Here is a 14,516-nt window from a genome sequence, read left to right on the forward strand (position 1 = left end):
AATTCCTACCACAACCTCCAGTTTTGAAGCCTGTTTCCACTTGCTCAGACTACTTTCAACGCTCACATCAATTGTGACAGTGCAACATGAAAAAAACTTTCCCGAGGTCTTTTTGCAAGATTATTTTATCTAAGAACTGTGAAATTCAAATGATCTGACCGCCAGGTATTTTACATAAGAGGTGGCATTCGTCATAGTCATTGAAGTTAAAGTGCCCCCGTAGTGTACAGTCATCAAGACGACATTTGCAATTTATTTTTTTCGTTAGTCGCCGACACGTGACAGACACGGCACTTAAGATACTGCTTTATTGAGAGAAATAAAACAATATCAGTATTAACGTTGTAGAGGCAGAATATTTCGCTGTCTACAGTCATATCGGAGAAATATAATTCCAATCCCAACTTCCAGTTTTGAAGCCTACCTGTACTTGCTCAGACTGCCTTCAACGCTCACATCGATTATGAGAGTGCCCACGAAAAATATTTTTCCGAGATCTTGTTGCGAGATTATTTTGTCTAAATACTGTGAAATTCAAATGACCTGGCCGCCAGGCATTTTATATAAGACGTAAGCATTCGTCACAGTTATTGAAGTTAAAGTGCCCCCGTCATTGCACAGTCATCAAGAGGACGTCTGTAATTTCTTTTTTGGTTAGTTGCCAAAATAATATACATGGTAAGATGTTTTTGTTGCGAGAGAAATGGCTAAATGATGGCTGCTAATTTTCTTTTCTTTAGGTTGTGTATAATTTGTTACGAACAGACACGACACCTAAGATACTGTTCTATCGAGAGAAGACATTACTCCAACCTGTGTACTCGTGTCTTGTATTCAACTAGGTTTACGGTTACGGTAACTGAGCGAAAAAAAAATCGTCTTAGAAATGATAATTCTAAGGCATCTTTTTAAGCTACCAGCTAAAACCAAAAAGAAAAGAGCTGCTCATTAACTTTCTAAGTGACGTTCGAATTATGTTCCATTATGGAATTATGCTGTCTCTATATCGACAAGATACAAGAAACTGAATTCGAAATATAGTTCCTTGAGAAAATCAAACTGAATACTTTTTGTTGGAAATTGTACGTAGTCAATCTTAAATTGTCATTTATCAAGTCAAGTAGATTATTAAAGATAGTACTGGTGAAGGTCGTCAATACATGGGTATGCACAAGGCTCTATTTCTGACACAAACGAACAAAGATCCTTGAAAGCTCATTTTCCTCCTAGTAACGATGTTAGTGAACACTAAAGTATTGGCTTTTGGTCCCATGATATTAGAACCTCTACCAAAACACATAAAACGTGCTACAAGACTGCTCTTACGGCCATTCTCAACTGAGTTTCAACACTTACTAGCCATGGAATTGAAGATTTTGTTCATCACAGTCTTGTTTCTTGGGGCCAGTGCAGCATTTTCTCTACGAGAGGAGCAGGAAGGTAAACAAGCAGAATCATGCATCAGAAAAGTTTTTTTTTTTTTTTTGGCTTTTTCTTATTTTTGTATCTTTTGATTTAGAGTTTTCTTATAATTAACATTTGCCATTCCATTCTCCGCAGATGCTCTAAATGAATATGAAGGTGAGTTGACAACGAGTCTTGTCGTCTCATTGTCATTATTCTTTCCTCCTTTTAAAATTATAACTACTTCTAATACTAAGTATGTGTCTGTGGCATCGGCTAGGCTCTTTCTGTATGCTGGGCAATAAAAAACCACAGTCCCGTTTGTGAAATTTGGCCACAAGTGTTACCCGGCGTTTATTTCCAAACAAAAGATATTGGAAAGGTCTTGAATGCTTTCCAATGGGAAACATGCAAATTATTCTCACACAGAGGCGAGAAAGGCAACGAACTTGTCTTCGCTCGCAGTTTGGACCGGAGAAGGTCAGGAAAAAAAAGAAAAGGATTGAAATCAAGCGGTTCGCCTAGCTTAAGATCACCGGTACGGCGACACCCCGAATGACAGGAAGTTTCCTAACCTGGGACATTTCTTTTCTGAAAAAAAAACATCCGAAATCAAAAGCTCAAGAATGAATTTCAAAAGATTAACAGAACTGCAAAGAAAGCTAGAAACTACATCTCAGTTTTTGATAATCACACATTCAATTCGTTTGTAGTGTAGTGAGTAACTCCATTTTGTTATTTACTTTGCAGCTCAAGAGCTCGAGGAAATGAGCAACGATGAAGCAGAATATGGTAAGTTATCATGAGCTTTATAACTTAAATTAGAAATGACACCATGGAACCGTTAGCATAACCCTGAAAGCTTAACAACATTAACCTTACAGAATTCAAAGTGAAACAATATTACAAGATCAAAGACACTCTAAACTGAAACTACGATGAGAAAAAAAGTGATTCCTACACTGTTCTTTGAGCGATAACATCAACATTAATGTCATGGTCAGCCTAATGAGAACAATACAAGAGTACCTGTCTTCCTTTCTTTACGCACCTTGGTGTGTTTGGGTGGCATGTATAGAATTCCAAATATATTATTAGATTGCAACTTATTTATCGTATTGTTTTACTTCTACGTTTAGATCTGGAAGACCCAACCAAAGGTTAGTACAATAACGCTAATACATCGAGTACTGTATATTAAGGCTGTATATTGATCTTTCCACATTCCTTTCGAAGTAGAAAACGCTAGGTACCAAGAACTCATATTTGTCAGCGTGGGTCTAATCCATTCGCAACAAGTAGCTCTTGCCATTTCCTGGCGTCATTAGTCATTTGACAAGAACTTAAGTGAAATCAAGCATAGAATGCAATACCCAGGTACTATTACGTGATCATGAGATTAACCCAGCTCCCCCCCCCCCCCTCCCCATCCTCCTACCACCTCCCCATTGGCCCGGTAATTTCCAAGTGGTCGACGCCGTCGGCGGCGTTGGCTTGTGTCCGCCAAGTACACTACACAAAAAAGTGCAAACCATGTTAAAAATCGAGCTTAAAGGTCTGAATATAGGGATCTATCAATTGATAATTGATGTTCTTCTGTTTTGCTTCAGGTCGTAAACCTCTCTGCCCAAAACTGTTTGTCCGAAGGTGCTACATAGTCAAATACTGCTATCGTTACTTACGCATTTGTCGCTGTGTTCCATTTAAAAAATATGGGGACGAGACTGGATTTGACAATCGATTGAATGACGAAATGCTTGAAACCCCAGAAGGTGAAGCAGAGAACTTTGATGAAATGAGTAAGTCGACTGTAATTCCTGTGCATTGTAGCAAATGATTCAGGGAAAATAAAGCATCATTCTTCTCTTTTCGAGTACACGTAATTACAGGTCACTCAAGCTTCTATACTGTATCTTCTGCAATACCGACGCATAAAGAGACAACTAAAAGTCACATTTATTTTTGTCGTTACCTCAGGTCAAGAACTTGAAGATCCCTCAAAGAAAGGTTAGTACACGATAATAAAGCAAGTACTTTAGCTGCATCCGAGGGCTTTTTGTTGCCATGCTAAATCTATAGTTTAGGATTATTACAAAACCCTGACACTTTCTGACTGCAGGTCTTTATCGTGAAGTATTAATATTTTACCTGCTCTATTTTTTATTTTATTATTATTATTATTTTTTGGTGTTGTTGTTGTTGTTGTTTTACTTGCTATTATAAATCAAGTAGATGTTGCACATGGAAAACAAATGTTTTCTCACAAAAATGCTCCAAAATCTTTTAAGTAAAGGATTCCTAGTGTGGAATTCAATTCACCGGAACTTAAGAGCATTCCTCCCCCCTCCCTCTCTCCGCTTTCTCCATACCTTCCTTCATCATTTCTTTCATTCACAGATTACTTATCTACAAACTAACTATTGTTTCGTATTTTACAGTTCCTAAACCTAAACCTCCAAAATGTCCGAAGAAGTTGATCCGAAAATGTTTCTTAGTTAAATATGGAAAAAACCGACGAATTGTTTGTTCTTGCGTTAAACGTTGCCCATATCATTATGGAGACGAGAGTGAAAACGACTATAAAGTAAGTGAACAACCCAACAAAAGATACAGGACATGATCAACTTCTAACTTTTGATTGCATCATAATTATTTTTAAAGCACGCAGGCAAAGTTCAGTATAATACACGTTAGTCCCTAATCAGACAACGGCAACAACAAAAACCTTTCTTTTTCCCCGGAGCCTACGAAAGACTAAAGAATTGGTTCATGCCTAGCGTGCGTATATCGAGTTACGGATGCACGAGGCACGTTTGGAGAGCACGAGAGGAGCGTAAGCTTTACTCGAGGCCCAGTCGAGGGAAACTCTAGCTTCTTGAGTGCTCTCCAAACTTTACAAGTGCACCCATAACTCGATATATGCACAGGTAAAAGCATGAAGCAATTCTTTTATAACATAGCGACAACAACTTGGGCACTAAAACATGTTTTATTTTTGATTGACTACAAAGTTCTCACAATGCACGGTGAAGGAAAACAAAGGATCCTATTGGCTACTTAAAAATACGCCACAATCAGTCGAGCGACAGTTGAACGAAAGCGCTTCATCAATGAAAAATTCGCTTACGTTCGCAAACAAAATTAAAAATACTCAATGAAAATATAGACAAAAGTCAAAATACTCAATTTTCGGCAAACGCCTTAGCTTGGCAAAAGTCAAAGGCTCCAAGTAGGGTTTGGATTGTTTAGAGTGATGTTCATATTGCCGTCACTTTAACAAAGGGAACTAGCAGCTAAATTCGACGGAAATCTTGCAGCTACAATGAAACTGCACACGTCATTTTATTTACTCACGGCCGTGCGCAAAAAGAAATTTTTACCATGCATGATGGCTCAATAGAAATTAGATAAGAACAGCGTGCGCGCTATGTTATAAAATGACCTTTTCAATACGAAAATAAATTGCAGTTTATTTACAAAAAGAAACAGGGGTACTATCTACCTGAAAAAATCTTAGGATTAAAAATGCCAAGCAGCCAGTTGAAACAAAAAGGTATTTTGCATGTTCAGGTCGGGCAAACAAAAAAAAACAAAAAAAAACAACAACAAAATAGACACAGACGTGAAAATAGGAATAAAAATAATCCAGCCTAATAAAAGTCAATAATTAGTAAAAGCGTAGCTTTTTTTACAAATGACATGTTCGAACACGTAATTTCTATAAGATGAGAGGATTTATTGCTATTTTTAAGTGCAAGGGGATATCGTTGCTAACCAACCTTTCCATCATGTTTTGAGGATAGATTTCACATGTGCCATTTGGTATGACATGACCTTTTAACATGTATCTTTCTCTTGATACAGGTTCCTCAGTATTGATATGTTCGATAAAGGACAGGACGCCCAATGATGCTTTAGTGCTAGGTTAAGTGCGAAGAGAGCGATAATTAGAAAACATTGTAATAGTAATGAAAGCTTTGCAATAAAATTAGGATTACGGTAAAATACTCTTTTGTTCGTTTTTGTTTCCTGTGACTTCACCCATCGAAACATTTGAATGTTTTTTTCTAGCTTTGAGGCACCTCTTATTTAACATGAGAAGAAAATATTTCCTTTAATTTATTCGTTTGGTGGGTCTCTCGAAGATCTCTCGATGGTTGATGTGGGAATGCAGTAAATTATTATTTTTTGGATAAAATCTACAACACGAGGACCTCGCTGACATGGTCCTAGCTTGCTAGGCTATAGCAGATAAACCCTGCAGACCCCTTTAAAACTCTAATGAAAATTAACAAAGGACATGTCCACGTCCACGTCTACTATCCCAAAATCCTATCAAGCTTGTCACCTAGTTAATTTTGTTTTAGTGCGCGATAAGTGTAAAGTGTTGACTGTTGTCAACTACCTAAATTACGCCATGGCCTGTCAGTATCAGTATTTTTTAGACTCTAGAGATATGTTTGAGACTTAAACAGAAAGTTAAGTGCTCGAAAATAACGATTCACCCATTACTTGTACAGCCCGTATAGTTGTGCGTAAGCCACTCGTATACTTAAACAAATGATTAATGTAAGCAGTCTTATCGACTGGATTAGACCCAAAAACCACACTTGCATGTAAGCCTCTGATGGGTCTATTTCACTTGGCGTCATCGCCTCACGTGGTCTTGAATGGATTCAATATACTTCAAACCTAACCCTAAATCTTAAACTCAAACCCTAAAGCACTAAAGCCTAAACCTTAACCCTAACCCGTTCGATATCATATCACGAGACGATTGATTGACACTGTTGTAACAAAAAGGTGTCAAGGTTGAAAGGTTATATACACAGGGTTTTAAACTGCCAAAAATAAAGTTTAGTGCAAAATTGGTGGAAAAAAAGGTGGCTTTCATGTGGCAAATGTCGTTTTGAGTAGTTTGGAGCCAATTTAGCTGATAACTGACAACAAAATTGTCTGGAATTGTCCAAAAATCTCCGGGTCTCGGCCAATGGGTTAGGCAGTGTACCATGGCATTCGGATTGTTCAGTGGAGTTGCTAAACCTATTTTCCATTGTATAGGTAAACACATGGTCTCCGATATCACAGAACTCAGAACACTTGCGCTAGAATGATAAACAGTTTCCGCGTTCAGTAGCTAAGATAGCAATAATACGAAAGTCTTTTAATTAACATATAAATGGAAACTGTCAAGGAAAAACAGCACCAAAACACTCGAGTTAAGAAGGACGTTTTAAGTGGTTTTAGTGCTTCCCACGGTCTGTAGAGGACGCATTTCTGACTAAAGCTGGGCTAGACTGATCTTCATTTGAGTTGTTAAAAAAGCGGAAAAAATTTATTTCGATTTAACATGAAGCTCCTCAACAGTCTTAAGTTAAATTAAGCTCAATACACGCGCAATACGTTAAGCGTAAATAAATTTGGTTTCCGCTGACCTTCCAAGTAACTTTTGAAAGTCATTCAATCGCGTATGAAGCGTATGAAGTTTATACTACTTGCAAACCTTTTCTATTCTTTTTTACTTTCGTGACGGCCAATACCGGTCACAAATCCCAGAATTTCCCTGTCAAAGTACTTTTGAATTAATGAACAAACTTTCTGCCTTACACCAATAAACGTTTCCTTTTCTTTTATAAAAGTTTTGATTGTGCTTACTGTTTTCGTTGCTTTGCCCGGCGGGTTTAGTGTGCGGCGCTGAGTCCGTGATTTGATTGTTTCAGTCGCCATGATTGGTTTGCCGCGTCATCCCATGAATTTGTTGAGAATAGGCAACTTGATCACGACAGTACAATACATTTTCTTTTCTTTGACAAACTTTTTCCATAATTATGTAATAAAAGCAATAGACCACTCTTTCTATGGCCAATTAGTAGTTTAATCAACCCACTTGGGATGTTGGGAGAGCACTCGAAAAGCTTGTAAATAACGCTCGTAATTTACAAGCTTTTCAAGTGTTCTCCCAACATCCTACGTGGGTGTATTGTGCAGGTAATCCATAGAAAGAGTAGTATATTGCTTAAATAAAGAACTAATTTAATTCATCACTAAGTAGTAAGCGCAATACAAAAACACTGCTGTGGTCCCAACCACTCTTTAACTGACAATTAACGAACTGTAGTGTTTCTTTCAACGAAATATATTTCATTTAACAATGTAGAAGCGTTCCTAGATATCAAGAATCGCAGAGGTCTTGCAGGATCTCCGAAGGATGACCGTAACGACAGTTTTACGTCGCTTTTCTTCCGCAGTTTTTAGATAGTGTGTTTAGCAACTAATATTGTTGGTCCAGTACATCATTCGGCTATTATTGACTGGATTAATTATATATAACGCATAAATGAAACTGAAATTAATAGTTTTAGCCTAATATAAAGCGACTCTCTGTATTCAGTAATTTAGAATTCTTGAGTTCGACAAAAAATAGAAAACTCACCAATCACTAGCTATTTTCCGGCTCGTTCTTTACTGATTTTTAAGAACGCAAAGAAATAGAGAATTAGTTTCTGGATCTGAAATTTCTCTTAAAAAATTATGCGGGATGGTGTCGTTGCTGAAATAGAAGCTTGGTATAAAATGGTTTTATTATCTTGCAATGGAAAGAAAAAAAAAACGCTAGCAATGCTAAAAGCAAAAAAATATATTAAGTAAAAAGACTCAAGATTTTACTGACCAGTATGGCAATTTCGATTCCTTGATATTCTGTTTTAAAGTTTTGGTGAACTTTAATCTACTTCAAGGCATCCTTGTGATCCAATGCACTTCTTACCTTAAGTACTTCTTCTAATTTAATTTGCTGTGTGACATGTTTATAACTAGTGCTCATGTCGTCTACATTGGGTGGCATTCGACAATACAATATGGTATTTAAAACAAAATAACTTTCGATAATCAGTCAGGACAGTGTCCATTCAAATGTTGACTGCCCCAATTATATGAAATATGTAAAAAAGAAACGAAGCCACCCTTGTGGATTAATACGAGAGGAAGAAAGCGGGGAATTCTTTCATACAGTCGTGATTTAAAAATATCTTGCTTTTTGTCATACAACAATCATATCAATGCCATATTCGCACCAAAAGTGCTTGATGCGACAGTTAGAAATGAAATTTTCGTGGCATTTTCTGTTATTAAACTATGTTTATATTCTCTATGGGAAGTTTAGCGTTTTACGCATACGAAGAGGATAATGGCATTGTGGGCAACAGAAGAAGTTATTATTAATCAAATTTACGTATAATCCTAGACTATAGATAACCTCGAGAGCTGCGGTCAAACAAAATTGCTTGCTATGAGCGATTGCCATGAAGATAAAAATATATTTTGAGTGGACACTGGGTGCAATCCACTGCTTCTGGTTGTTTCCTTGATGTGTTATATCGTGTAACTTTTCATATTGAATTAAATTAAAATCCTAAAAATATTGCCCACTTATAGACGTTTCGTCACAAATAGACTAGAATTATCGTTAATCCTGTCACTCATTCACACTCTTGGCAATCATTGTCCTTTGAATTTTAGATGACGCATTTGAATGCCCCCCCCCCCCCCCCAAAAAAAAAACCGTTTTAAACCCTAGACGAATATTGTAAGTGAACATAGCATGGTTAAAAATTTTTGCGTGGTAAAGGCAGAATATTTGGCCACATCGGAGAAGTATAATTCCGAACCCAAGCTTCAGTTTTCACGCAAATTCACCTAACCACTCGGTCAGGCTGCCCTAACGCTCACATCGATTTTCACAGTACACCATAACAAACATTATTTTATCATTAAGAGATTATTGTATCTACGTAATGTGAAATTCTACTAACATGGCCACCAGGCGCTTAACATGAGAGGTGACATTTTTCGTCACAGTCATTGAAGTTAAAGTGCACCCGTAGTGTACAATCATCATTAGGACGTTTGCAATTTCTTTTTCGTCAGTTGCCAAAATAAAACACATCGTAAGATGTCCTTGTTGCTACGGCAAAAAAACGGCTAATGATATGGCTGCTATTTTTTTTTCTTAAAATTGTGTGACTTTCATGAGCAGAAACGTAAGGTACTAGTTGGTTGAGAGAGAAAAAAAAATACTTCAACCAAAGTCCCTTTCTTTTTCATTCTACCAATATTAACTTTGTTCACGATAAAGGTGGCAGAAAGAATGCCCCTCGAATATACTGTAATTACAGAACCTGGAAAAAAAGATTTGCCACATTCGACTTCATTAAAACGTTAACCTGCAAATTGTCAGATCTTTCATTCGCCAAAAGCAGAAAGAAAAGAACTCGGAAACTGTTCATGAACTTCCTAAGTGACATTCGAATTGTGTTTTAATTTTGAATTACGCGGCCTAGGGACAGGATAAAAACTTTTTCTTGTACGTAAGTTTGGAACATAAATTCGAAAAAAAATAGCTCCTTCAGAAAATCATAATATCTGTTGATTGTGAATTGTACCTGCCTCAATCTTAAATCGTCATTTATCAAGTCAAGTAGATTATTAAAGATAGTGAAGTTCAATACAGATAAATGGGAATGCACAAAGCTCTAATTCTGACAATGACGAACAAAGATCCTTGAAAACTTATTTTCCTCCTAGTAACGATGCTAGTGAACACGGTATTAAAGTATTGGGTTTTGGTCCCATGATATTAGAACCTCTATCAAAACACATAAAACGAGCAGCAAGACTGCTCTTACGGCCATTCTCAGCTGAGTTTAACACTTACCAGCCATGGAATTGAAGATTTTGTTCATCACAATCTTGTTTCTTGGGGCCAGTTTAGCATTTTCTCTGCGAGAGAAGCTGGAAGGTAAACAAGCAGAGTCATGCAATACATTTGGTTTCGTTTTTGGTTTTTGGCTTTTTCTTATTTTTGTATCTTTTGATTTAGAGTTTTCTTATCATTAATATTTGCCATTCTCCGCAGATGCTCCAAATGAATATGAAGGTGAGTTAGAAGCACGTTATATTGTCTTATAATCATCATTCTTTCATCACTATTTTTGTCACAAAGTATGTGTGTGTGGCATTAGCTGAACTCTGTCAAATTTGCTGAGCGATAAAACAACACATTTAGTTTGGAAAAATTTGGCAACAAGTGTCACCATTTAGTAGAGAGCTTCCAATTACAAACATGTAAACTATAATCTCACCAAAGATGAGGGATAACCTGAAACCACAGTAAATGGAAAACGTGGAAGGCTGCGAAATTGCGTTCGCTTACAGTTTTGACTGGAGAAAGTCAGAGAAAAAGATTTGCAATGAAGCGGCTCGCCTAACTTAAGATCCCACACGACGACATCCCGAATGACAGGAGAACTGGAACATTTTTGTTCTAAGTAAATATCCATAATCAAAAGCTCAAGAAAGATTAATAGAACGGTAATAAGGGGTAGAAAAAGAATCGGTTATTCATAATCACCCATCCAATACATTTGTAGTGAAGGAGTTCAGCTTACTTCATTTTCTTATTAACCTTGTAGCTCAAGAACTCGAGGAAATGAACAACGACGGACCAGAATATGGTAAGTTATTATCACGAATTTCATTAGTCACAAATTAGAAATAACACCACGAAACCGTTAGCAATACCACACCTTAAAAGCGTTACCAACATTTACCTTACCTTGGGCAATAAGTACATACTCGTAAAGAATTCAAGATGAAAAACAAGACACGAGATCAAAGACACTTTAAATTAAAACTACATTTATGACGAGAAAAAAAATGTGATTCCCACTCTGCTCTTTGAGCGATAGCGACCAAAGTATTAGTAAGCCTGATGATAACAATATAAGACTAACTGTCTTCATTCCTCAACTCAGCTCAGTATGTTTTGAATTTTCTTATCATTCTTTGGGTTGACGTGAGTAGAGTTTCAAATATATTACTCGTAAGGCGCGAGAATGTCAAAGAATTAAATAGAGATAACAGCTTATTTTTTTTGTTATGTTTCTACATCAGATCTGGAAGACCCAACCAAAGGTTAGTACAAAAACTCTAATACATCGAGTATGGAATATTGAGACGTGCGCTTTTCTACTCCTTTCCACATAGTTCCATTGGAGGTAGAAAATGTAAGGTATCAAGTACTCATTTTTGTCGGCATCGTCCTAATCCATTTGCAACACAAGTACTTCTTGCCATTTTCTAACGTAAGCAGGAGCTGGTGTTAGTCATTTGACTAGAACGTAAGTGGCATCAAGTATAGGATACAATACCCAGGCAATATCATGTGATTAGGAGATTTACAGCCGTATCCAGCCCGCCTCCCACCACCTCCCCCTTTTCCCGGTAAATTCCAAGTACACTGCACAAAAGAGTACAAACCATGTTAAACGTCTAAAGATAGGAATCTAATATATAGAGTTAGCCAAGCCTAAAAGCGGAGCTCCTGGGCCGGGTTGTTCAAAGCTGATTAAGATAACCCAGGTTAAGCGAAAACATTGATTTGAATTTTGTAACTTTACAGTGAGGTTTTCTGTATATTGTTTGGCCTTCTGTTATGAGTTTGAATCATCTCAAAATATTAGTATGAAATAACTATTTATACTTCTGTTAACTTTAATCCTGGGTTAGCGTTAACCGGCTTCCGAACAACCCGGCTCCGTTTACAGTAAGTTAACCTGACATGAACCCGCGATCTAATAAAAAAACCTCAGCACTTGGTCAGCGGTCAATTTTAAAAAACACGTGACCTCGATGACCTCTAAACTTGAGCCCGCGATATGGTCACGTGATACTGGTCAGCAGATACCTTGTTTTGACAGGTGTCAATCGACCGTAACATAGATGTCCAATATCAAAGGAGGCCATAAATGTTTCTGTCAGCCTTTTAGCTGGAGAATGGCCGCCATGTTGCGCGACTCCGTCGTCGTCGTCGCCGTCGTGCGTACGCGCCCACGAGCAATACCGCTAGCCATGAAAACAATGAGAAAATCCATTCATGGGTTTCCTTCTCTTTCCTAAATGAGTATGGGGCTCCACTTGGCGGCCCTTCGGGCCGCCGGAGCTCCGCTATCAATTGATAATTGATGTTCCTCTTTATTATTTCAGGTCGTTTGCCTTTCTGCCCAAAAGGCTATTTCCTAAAGTGCTTTGTAGTCAAATACTGCTATCGTTACTTACGCCTTTGTCGTTGTATTCGATATAAAACGAAATATGGGGACGAGACTGAATTTGACAATCAATCGAATGGGGAAATGCTTGAAAGTCCAGAAGATGAAGCGGAGAACTTTGATGAAACCAGTAAGTCATTTAATTCCTACACATTGTAACAAATGATTTAGGGAGAATGCAACATCATGTATTGCTTTTCGGGTACACTTATTTACATGTCGCTTATAATTGCTACTGCGTATCCTTTCTGCCCAGGGCACGAGATACATGTGGCAACGTCATACGCGCGCACTAAGGAAGAAATATAAGTGTAGGACTTGGCACCGGGTGCGTTAACTTCGCCTTCAATTTACTCTCTTGGTTGCTCTTTCTTTTCGTAGATCAATTCCTTTCCCGATTGTATCCATTTTACCAAAAAAAAAAAAAAGAAAAGAAAAGAAAAAGAAAAAAAGTGAAAAATATTTCCGTGAGAAGTTACAAATACTTCGCTTTTGCTGCTCTTGTGTGGGCGACATTTTCTAGGCCTATTCTGCAACAAGTAACGACATCAACTTCAACAATTTACTGATTATACTTAACAGTGTTGAATTGAGTACGTTTATCTGATCTAAATTCACTTATTTAATTTTTTAATATGCGATAATTGTAAGCTAACATTGTCTTAAAATAACTAAAACCTCTTTAAAATTCATGCTTTCGTCAGCGCGCCTTATCTCGAAAACGAGCGTTTTGCCAAAAGTTATTTGCTTTACTTCATGATAAGTTTTAAAAGCATTAATCCGTGGGAATCGCAAAAAGCAACAACTAAGAGTAATATTTATTTCTGTTGTCCCTTCAGTTGAGGAACTTGAAGATCCATCAAGGAAAGGTAAGTACACGATAACGAAGAAAATGCATACTTTACTTGCATCCGAATATCATGCTAAATCTAGGTGCGGATTATTGCAAAACTCTCACACCTACTAATATGCTGGGCTCTTTCGTGAATTATTCATATTTCACCTTTTCTGGTTTTGCCTTTTCACTGTGATTACAAAGAGATGTTTCAGTTAGAGAAAAATGCTTTTTCGTAAACCTGCTCCAAGACCTTTTAAGCAAAGAGGAGAAATTCATTTCACTGGGAGTTAAGTACATCCCTTTCCTTTGCCCTCTTCTCCTCTTCCTTTCTCCCTGCTTTTCATTATCTTTTTCATTCACATATTTCTTATTTAACTCAATTTATTCAATTTTCACTGCAGTTATATAACAAAGAAAATCATAAACGATAAAACAAAATAATATTAATATTAATAATAATTGTAATAACCACATTAATAAAAAAATCTTGGTACATAACAAGGCAGTGAGGAAGGCTAGAAGGGAACTGACGAACCATACGTGCTAGTCAATCCATTATGCAAATAAAATATATAAATATATAAAAGCTTAATCATTTAACCAGCAATTCATTAACTATCTGCTAACTACCTAACTAACTAGCTAAATAGCAATCTAGATAAATAACAATCTACCTAACTAACTAGCTAAATAACAGTAGTTAGCTTTTACAAACTAATTATCGTTTTGTCTTTTACAGTTCCCAAACCTAGACCTCACAAATGTTCAAAGAAGTTGATCCGAAAATGCTTCCTAGTTAAATATGGAAAAAGTAAACGAGTTGTTTGTACTTGCGTCCCACCTTGCCCTTATAAGGGATGAGACTGACAACGACAATAACCGACAGTAAGTGAATAACTATAAAAGAGAGTTACAATGCTAAAAATGACAGGAAAAACCTATTGATGTTCTATTGAGAATGTATTTTCAGGAGGTGATCAATTTGTTACTTTTAATTCCATCTTGAATATTTAGGCACTTAGGTACAGTCCAATATAATCGCATTCATTTCTAAATTTCGTTTTCCTGTGCACGTTAGCCCCTACTCAGGCAAAAACAAAAACTGCTTTATCACAGAGCCAAAGAAAAGCAATAGCATTTTAATAGGGAAATAAATTGCAGTTTATAAT

General features: G+C 36.9%; 1 pseudogene across 1 annotated transcript; it reads left to right on the plus strand.

The window, feature by feature from the left end:
* Positions 1-1,235: 1,235 nt before the first annotated feature.
* LOC110043770 (uncharacterized) lies at positions 1,236-14,236 on the plus strand (annotated as a pseudogene). The gene is made up of 14 exons (XR_016204541.1): positions 1,236-1,440; positions 1,561-1,581; positions 2,155-2,196; positions 2,544-2,564; positions 3,015-3,203; positions 3,382-3,411; positions 3,843-3,988; positions 10,114-10,201; positions 10,319-10,339; positions 10,875-10,916; positions 11,356-11,376; positions 12,448-12,639; positions 13,349-13,378; positions 14,087-14,236. The product of XR_016204541.1 is annotated as an uncharacterized LOC110043770 (transcript).
* Positions 14,237-14,516: the final 280 nt, after the last annotated feature.

Source organism: Orbicella faveolata, unplaced genomic scaffold (genome assembly GCF_042242905.1).
Source record: "Orbicella faveolata isolate gen_17 unplaced genomic scaffold, um_ofav_v1 contig_12, whole genome shotgun sequence".
Lineage (NCBI taxonomy): Eukaryota > Metazoa > Cnidaria > Anthozoa > Scleractinia > Merulinidae > Orbicella > Orbicella faveolata.